Genomic DNA, 8,526 nt, shown 5'->3' on the forward strand with positions numbered 1-8,526 from the left:
CAATTATCCCCTTTTCGCCACGTTTACTCTGTTTCCCTCGATCACCGAGCGCAAACAATTTCGCAAATCGCTGGACGCCTGAAAGAATCTCGAGCCGATATAATTGGCTGATTAGCTCGTAAGAAACGAAGGGCCCCGCATTGTTCGGCTGTGGCCGCCGTAAAATCTGATTTCTCTTTTCATTACGAGCTCCTTATAATTCTGACAGGCGTGCACCGTGGTTAGCCGCCATCTGTCCTGATTTTCGGCGTACTCAGAAAATTGAGCTGGGTCCTAGCGGTCACGAGAATTTGGGAATTCCTCGGATCATGGTTCAACAAGGGACGGGAAAGGGGCCGCATCTGGCTTCGCACGGACCGGAAACAAGACCACACGAAATGATCCCTGAAGCACACAGTTCCGCGCGAGAAAAAGTAATAATATGCGTGCAACCGCGCCATATGCGGCCGCATTATATTAATTGCGCCCAGCGGCTGGACATTTTTCCATCGTTTCAGAAATCGATTACAACTGTTCTTTCTAATCTAAAATAGATTACTGAGCACACAGTAAGATACCGTTTCTACAGTAGTTTCCATACAATTTTTCCAAATTGCCCGATTTTAGAAAATAGTTGTACAAAAATAAGCCTGATCTTATTTTACAGCTTGACGCAGAAGCTTTCTACTTTTATTAGGCATTGTTCATTTTCTTTTAACACGTTTCCCTTTTATGAAGAACCCTTGAACTTCGTCGTGTAACTTTTTCTAGCCACTTTATTGAGCCCTGTATGAGACGTCTATTTTACGGTAACATACGGTACATAAGGCTTTTCTTCTCAAGAACTAGTTCCTCGTTTTTTTTTTCTAATAAAATGGCTAAAGAAAATCGTGCGCCAAGATTTTAAAGGTCACTGTAGAATGAAAATTTAAAATCTGTATTAAATCTATCCTTAAAAAAATGTTTCCGACACGTTTACAAACGTTTAAATTTGTAACAATTTTCGAGCGAATATATCCCTTTAATTTTCATTGTTTCAAAACAGTAAAAGCGTTGGACTGTATCTGCTTAACAGAAGCCGAGGGTGAACAATTTCTAGTAGAACGCGAAGCTAGACGGGACGGCTACAAATAATCGTTTAAGAAGAAATCGCCGGCCAAGGTAGGAATTAAAAAAATAATAACCGACCGATGTCGGACGCAAACCGATGGTTGTCTGGACAGTTTCTGAATAGCTCGTACCGCGTCAATCGCCTTGAAAGTCTCCGCCGATCGCGTTTCCACCTTAATTATCGAGGATCAAAATTCGTCTGGAGCGGAAACTATTTCTCAACTACCGAGGCTTAATGTTCCTGAAAGAGGAGGCGACGGGTGTTCTAAATCATCGGTTCGGGTGAGCCCGAAAGTGGTCGGTCGAGTCGGCGCGGGTCAACGAAACTGCAACCTTACGCCTTGTGCGAGAGGATCCCACAGGACGCGAAAGTCAATGGCGTATAACCAGCGCAACGAGAGGAACGCCCGTGAGAGTAATAGAGCCTATGGCGCAGCGAGAACGGTTCACGGCGAGCAGTATGTGAATACATGCATTCCCGAAACATCTTTCTCAGCGGACGACAGTAGCTTTCTGCCGTGCAGTTTTGTACGACGATACCCGAGCACACCGTCGTCTGGGAATGGGTGCGTGCCCCGGACCCCGGAGTGCACAAAAGAATGCTCGGGCAGGTATACGGACGTCGGTTTTCAGGTAAGCACAAGCCAGGTAAGCCAGGTGGTAACCTCTTTTTTCACTCCGTCTGCCCTCTCCACTGCCATTCTCCGAATCCCGACCTCCGTCCTTTTCTCATCGTCGCTCAACAGCTGTTTCCCTGTTCGCAAAGGGTCGTTCTCCCTTATTGTCAACTGGCCCAGCGAGAAAGAGAGAGAGAGAGATAGGGGGGGAGAGGGAAAGAGAAAGACGTACTGGGAGAGAGAGCAGACCTTACGTCCTCCAGACGAAAGCACATGTCCCACTTTAAATCGTTATAATTCGTCGAACACGTTTGTAGATCCTGTCTAATCGGCCTTACGTGTTCACCTCTTTGGTAGTGTACCGCGTGTGCGTGATATATGCCGCCGGAGGAAGTCTGATTGAGGATGTGACCCGAATATTCAGTACACATTGTCAAGGATACGATTAATTCAGCTTTTTAACAGCGCTGACGATGCTTGACATTGACCGGCCGCATCAAACGATTTAGAAACTGATTTATACAATTTATTTTCTATCAATAGATGATGGTTGTTTTATTCCATTATACGGTTTAAAATAATGAAAACTGTCTGATGTAAACTATTGTTATCATCATTTAGAGTTGCTGGGGATGACAAATGTAACAGGTCCCATGAGAACCGTCCTCTAATCCCGTTTTGAAGGATTTATGCATTGGATATTTTAATTTCGGTGTACAACTGTGATTGCATTATGAATATTTTATATCGTGTAACCGTAACGTTTGCACGAGTCTCCCCCATTCCTTATCGTAGGATATTATCAGCCGGCCGCAGAAATTCTTGCGGACGTTTCGTTACACTGTCACGGTTAGTCTCGAGTTTGCAAGTAAATATTTATATTGCTGTGTACCTGTAGACTTTATTTCCTGCAGCAGGTTATGCCGCAGAGGTTTGTCGTACATTGCTCGGCGCGAGATTATTCTGTTATGTCAGTGACTTTGCCACGAGAAATTTCCAAACGATTAATTTTCATAACAATCGATCGGCACCGTGCGATTGCCGTAAAATGTTGTCCCCGGCTAATAGACTTCGAAAGTTTAAATTTCACGCTGTTTCAGCGATTAATAAAACGACTTGTGCGAATAGATAATAGTAATCGTTCGGTTCCATTTTCCTTACACGATTTTAATAGTCGATATGAATTTCGTGTGTCGAGAACGAGCCATAAAATTAACCGGCTGCTTCGTAAAAGTTTGTTGCATAACTGCATGGTTACTACTTTCTTCATTTTCCACTGCGATATTCTCCTCCATCGATTGCAACAAGGTAGAATCACGATTACATTGAATCTCACGTTGCCACCGAGAAATTATATACCCCGAGATCCAATAGTAACATTGTTCGGTGCGATCTAATCGGCAAACTAACATTCGGCATCTGCTGGTCGAGTGATTAGATCTCAGAAAAGTGTAACAAAGTAATTGCAATGGGTCATTGTGACGACCAGCATGGCCGTTTCCATTTCGTGCGGTCTCCTCGAGGATTCCCACGAGCAAACCGACGAAAAGGCGGGAACAATCGGACGCATTAAACTGTATTCATTTCATGTAGTCGCGCAGTCGGTGCCCGATAAAACTTAATCCTTGCTTAAATGCCGTTGCGGTTGATAGAATATATGTGTTCGTGGTCAAGCGACAGAGAAACTGTAATCCGAGGCGAAAAGATCCACCGTGATCGTTTTATTTGCCTCGGCCGTCTCGCTGGAATTCGAACGACTCCGGGACTCCAGGTGCCGTTCTCCTGAGCCGATCGAATTCGCAGCTTTCTGCGAGATTAGATTCAGTTGTTTTCGCGTCCTTTACTATTAAGCACGCCGTTACGACAACCGAATCGTACAAACGACAGCGCGAGACAAGGCTCGATTGTGTCGAATTAGTTCTACGGGAACGCTGCGAGCATCCCCAACAATAATCGTTTCAAACAATTCAGTGTACCTTTTATTGGACGAATATATTGCGATAACAATTTAGAGTTATTTACAGCAACTTTATAATTTATTTTAGTTGCTCTTTAGCATTTTGCAACGCATGGATTTAAAGGTAACTCGAAATCTTCGAAAATGTGTCTTGCTATGATTCCACTTTACTCTATCATAAATAACAAGAAAGGTCCTTGCGGAACAGGCGCATACTTTTTGTTACGCGTCCTTATCTTATCGAACCTGGTAGATGTCAGTTAGCAAATATTATTACCCGACATTGACTCATCATTTGTCTATCTAACTTCAACAAACCCACCGCCCCGCGCGATCTATGAATAAACGATAACGGTGCATTGCCAAGTAAACCGAGTCTTTCAGGGACTTCTAATATCAATGATACGCTTACTCGTTTATCCGCGGTATAGCATGTACACTGTGTCTGTTGGTAATTCAACTGGCAAGAGTATATTTGGCGCAATGAACACCTACAGACGTCCGATAGACACGCTCGGAAGACCCGTACTGAAAATACCCACGCGCATACGTGTTCCGATTGCCGGACACCGTACCAGAAACTAACGTGACCGACTAATTAATTGACTACGCCGGGGAAAATTGACGCGGTGGAAAATATTAGGAGGCCGATACGAGTCCCGATGCGATTTTAACGGAGGCGTACACGCGTTCGCGGTCTCTATGAAAGTGTCGCCGTAGTCGACTCTCCCGCGAGCCACCGTACGTGTATCGCGAATCTCTGCAGTTCCATGAACTAAAATTGGATGGGACGATTCTATCTAGCACGTATCGCCAGATTGTATCTCTGGTTATGTCGAACCGCATTCGCGTATAAATAGAACCGCGCTACTATGTCCTGTTATCGATCTTTTGAGCGGGGGTTCGACCGAGGATGGCCGGGTTGACCGCACACACGGAGGACGCCGGCCCTTCGGGTAGGAGTTATTGACTGAAAAGCATTCGGGCATTCCGAGGAGCGCCGGTATTAAATGCATGCCAAAACGCGCGGCAAATTGTTCGCGATCGACGGTCAGTTGAATCACAAAAGCCGGATTAACCGTCGTCGGCCCGCGAAAGTACCGTGCAAGAAGTAAGCATTCAAAGGGGGGGGGGGGGGGGGGGGGGGGGGGGGCGGCATAACAGCGAGTAGCCCCCCGCGCGGCACCGTGAAGAACATAATAAAATTTAGAAGCTGATCGGGCCAACCGCTTTAAAATCCAACGCGACAATGACCGACGCTCGGTGCCTGCCGTTTTCTCTACCTACCCTTCTCGGGAACGAGAAGGCACCACGGGGCCTGCGGACGGCGTGGAACGTCCACGTCGATCAACCGGGAAAAACTTTTATACGCCATTTCGCGCCGTTTATTTTATGGCTTTGTAAGTTCTGCGCGCCGAAGACGTTGAGACACAAATTCTACACGGTACAAGTCCGCGTATCATTATCGCTTGAAATATGATCCCAAAAATAACTGTATCCTTCAGGTATAAACTTCGTGGATTACGATCCCTCGCCTTTGTACGGCGCGCGCGTCGCGCGCATATTTTCTACTCGGGGCTTTTTGGTTAATTTCGGATTAGGTTTTACGGTCTCGTAAACTATCGCGATTCAAATCGGTTTTCGCCTGTTTATACTTGTTTAACGAGTGAAAGTTTTTACTGTTCCATTCAGTATACATATAGTAAATTGCGCAACGACATTACGATGCCGTTTTAATATCGTCGAAAAGTGCAAGTGTTCGGCCGGCTAATCTATTAGACCGTTTAGCAAGTTCCGCCGCGGCGGGCCGATTGTTCTTCCGTCGTGAACGTTCGCCGGCGATGGGAACAAGGACACGGGTGCCGATAATAATCGTTTCAGAGAATTTGAAACGTTGCGCGCTGGGACCACCCTGCACGATGTGGAAACGCGGACGAGGCGGGTGTCAATTAATAAAGGCCCCGGGATCGGAACACGGTTTTCTGGTAAAAACCGTGTCGAACCGAAACCGGATCGAACACTCGATTTTTCAGGCGCCGGGGCCCGGGAATACAATCAATTTCAGCGAGATCCAGCGGATAAACATCGCCAGCTTGCAAAAGGCCTTTGAAAGGAGGCGTTGGTCCATCGCTCTCCGCGGAAGAACAGCTGGGGGACCTTCGACTCCCAACTGCTATACGTAATCGATGTCGACTGACTTTCTCTCTCGTGGGCCTGCCAGACGAGACGGCCGGATAGGAGAGAACACTGTCCACGGATTTGTCGGTTCGATCTTTCTTTCCAGAAACCGTCTGTTCGGCTTCCTGCGTTCCAGTTTCAACCAGACGCCGAAATTTTACTAGACTAGAACGAAACCGCCGCTCTGAATATTCAAGCGTTCGGCTCTTATCACCGGCACCGTTAATTATGCTCATGTTCATTTATGTATATTCGCTTATATGCAGTGGCTCGCGGTAATATTCGGACGCTCTTCGAAATGCGATAATTTTTTTAAAGTAGACGAGACGACTGGAATGTCTATTTTTAAATGCACAGGAATTGGTCTACTAGGCTGTAACTATGAAGCTTTCTTTTTTAATTTTGTTATTGCTCAGAGTAATAGAAGAAGATATTTGTTTTTTAATAATTTATACGTATATTAAAAATTTTGACGGAACTGTTCAACGTGATGTCGAGTTACAAGCTTTAAACGATTTAAAAAGCTGCAGATTTCACAGAATTGTTAATGGACAGTGTCAAAAATTTGGAGAAACTGCGATTTTTGCGAAGTTTAATCGTATACAGCTCGCAACAAGGTCAACAGATTTTTATGCAATTTTTAGCGTGCACATAATTTACCGAGATATACGAGACACATTTTTATAATGTTTTTTATCCTCTTTTATTCTTCCAACCAGTAGCAAAATTTATAGAAAGCATTCTGCTTATGGGCAATTAGACTAGTCCCTCTATCATTTAAAATTCAAGTGGCTTAGATCAATTCTGAAAAAGTAATATTGTAGTGTCCTGAAAAAGGAATTTTGTAGTGTCCTAGAAAAGTATTTCGAGAAGTGTCCGAATATTAACGGAAGTCACTGTGATTTATTAAAATAACAGTTTTATCGACACGTTTCGACATATGTAGTCGTTGTCTGCCGTATCGAATAGTTACAATTTACTCGCTAGGGAGTTTAGGAATGTTTATTTGGAGTCCTTCTTTTTCTATTTGCATACAGTATAAAAATGTATCACCGTGTATGCTGCAGATATTTCGAGACAGCAGTTCCTGTTTTCTATTCAGATAAATCCACGTTTCTCGTAACTAGAAATACATAGGAAAAGTTTAAAAAATACATAAACACGTAAATATTTTTTTAGACGTGCAATGTGCGTGTCTCACATAAATATCTGGAATTAAAAAACGATTAGAAATCTCTGATTCATTTATTTTAAAACAGTGTCGCTGTACATAGGAAGTTCTTTTTAAATGTCCTTTACAATCCCTGTCTTTGTTAAATATATTCCATCATCTTTATTGCATCACATGGCACGGATCAAGCGTGTTGAAATATTCCTAACTCGTGATCTCATCATAAAAAAATGCACGTAAAAAGGTACACGCCGTCTGACAAAAACAAATGGCGATGTTAAAAGAATTTCTAGAAAACGATCGTAATCGCTTACAATGTTCATTATAGTCAAATCCGTGATCTTTAGTTAAGACACGCCGTATACGCGCGCATTAAGTACAGTCGACTACAAAGATCCCAAGGATATTCGCTGCAAGTTTTTTTTTGCTCTTCACGAGCGATCAATTATTTTCAAATTATTCTCGCCGTCTCCTTAGCATTTCTCAAATTGAGCACTTCCCCCTCCCCCTTTGTTCGAATCAATTAGTAATACGACATGGTTCCCGTTCCATCGACACCCTAACGCGATCCCTCCCCTGGTCCGACAATATGGTCTTCGAAATTTCTCCCGCGTCATCCGTGAACAAAGCGCGTTCCACGCGAATCGCCGACTGATCTTGATTTTCCTCGACACTCGAAGTCATTAAACTTCCGTTCCCGCATAGACCGTCGACTGAATCCAGATGCACGCGCGCGCTCGCTCTCTCGCGCGCACACACCGGCGTCCTCGGTGCCGTGTGCACACAGAATCGTCCCACGTGGATGCGTGTACACACGGGGAGGAGGCCTTTAAAGCTCGGCCATGGGTTTCCGTCTGACCCCATTGTTCGTTCGGTTCCGAGGCCAGAAAAAAGTTGCTCAGATCGAAATCTATTGAACCGTCTGAAAAGCGAACCTTTTCTTCCCGTCCCGCGGCGCGCTCCCTTTTCTGCGTCCTTCCTCGTCGTCCTGGCTCCTCCGTCTCCTTCCACTTTCGAATCCGCAGCCTCCGCCGACTCTCGCATCGATCCCGCTCCCGTTCCCCGTTCCCGGTTCCCTTGCACCGCGACGATCCCGTCCCCCTCTCTCTCTCTCTCTCTCTCTCTTTCTCTCTTTATCTCTTTATCTCTCTCCCCCTTGTTCCGCGCGCTTCAAATTCGTCAGGGGTGTCGCAAGATCTGTCCGCGGCGAACGGGAGTCGCACACCCGCGAAATGTCAAAACCGCACGCACGCGGTCAATCGCATAATGCTTCGTTTTCTCGCGAAACGGGTTTCAAGGCGAGAGAAATTATCTCGTAACGAGAACTTCGCTCGAATGCGCGGCGGCGGCTAGCGGATCGACTTCTTCCTCGCGATGCGCACGCCGATGTTTCTTCTCGCGCAGAAAGCCGGTCGGATTAAAGAACTTTCGCACGAACGCGACACGCGTGCCCGAGTTTCATCGAACCCGACCTTCTATATCTGAAATTCCATTCTTCGAATGCTTTGATACGT

Source organism: Augochlora pura, chromosome 2 (genome assembly GCF_028453695.1).
Source record: "Augochlora pura isolate Apur16 chromosome 2, APUR_v2.2.1, whole genome shotgun sequence".
NCBI classification, from domain to species: Eukaryota; Metazoa; Arthropoda; class Insecta; order Hymenoptera; family Halictidae; genus Augochlora; species Augochlora pura.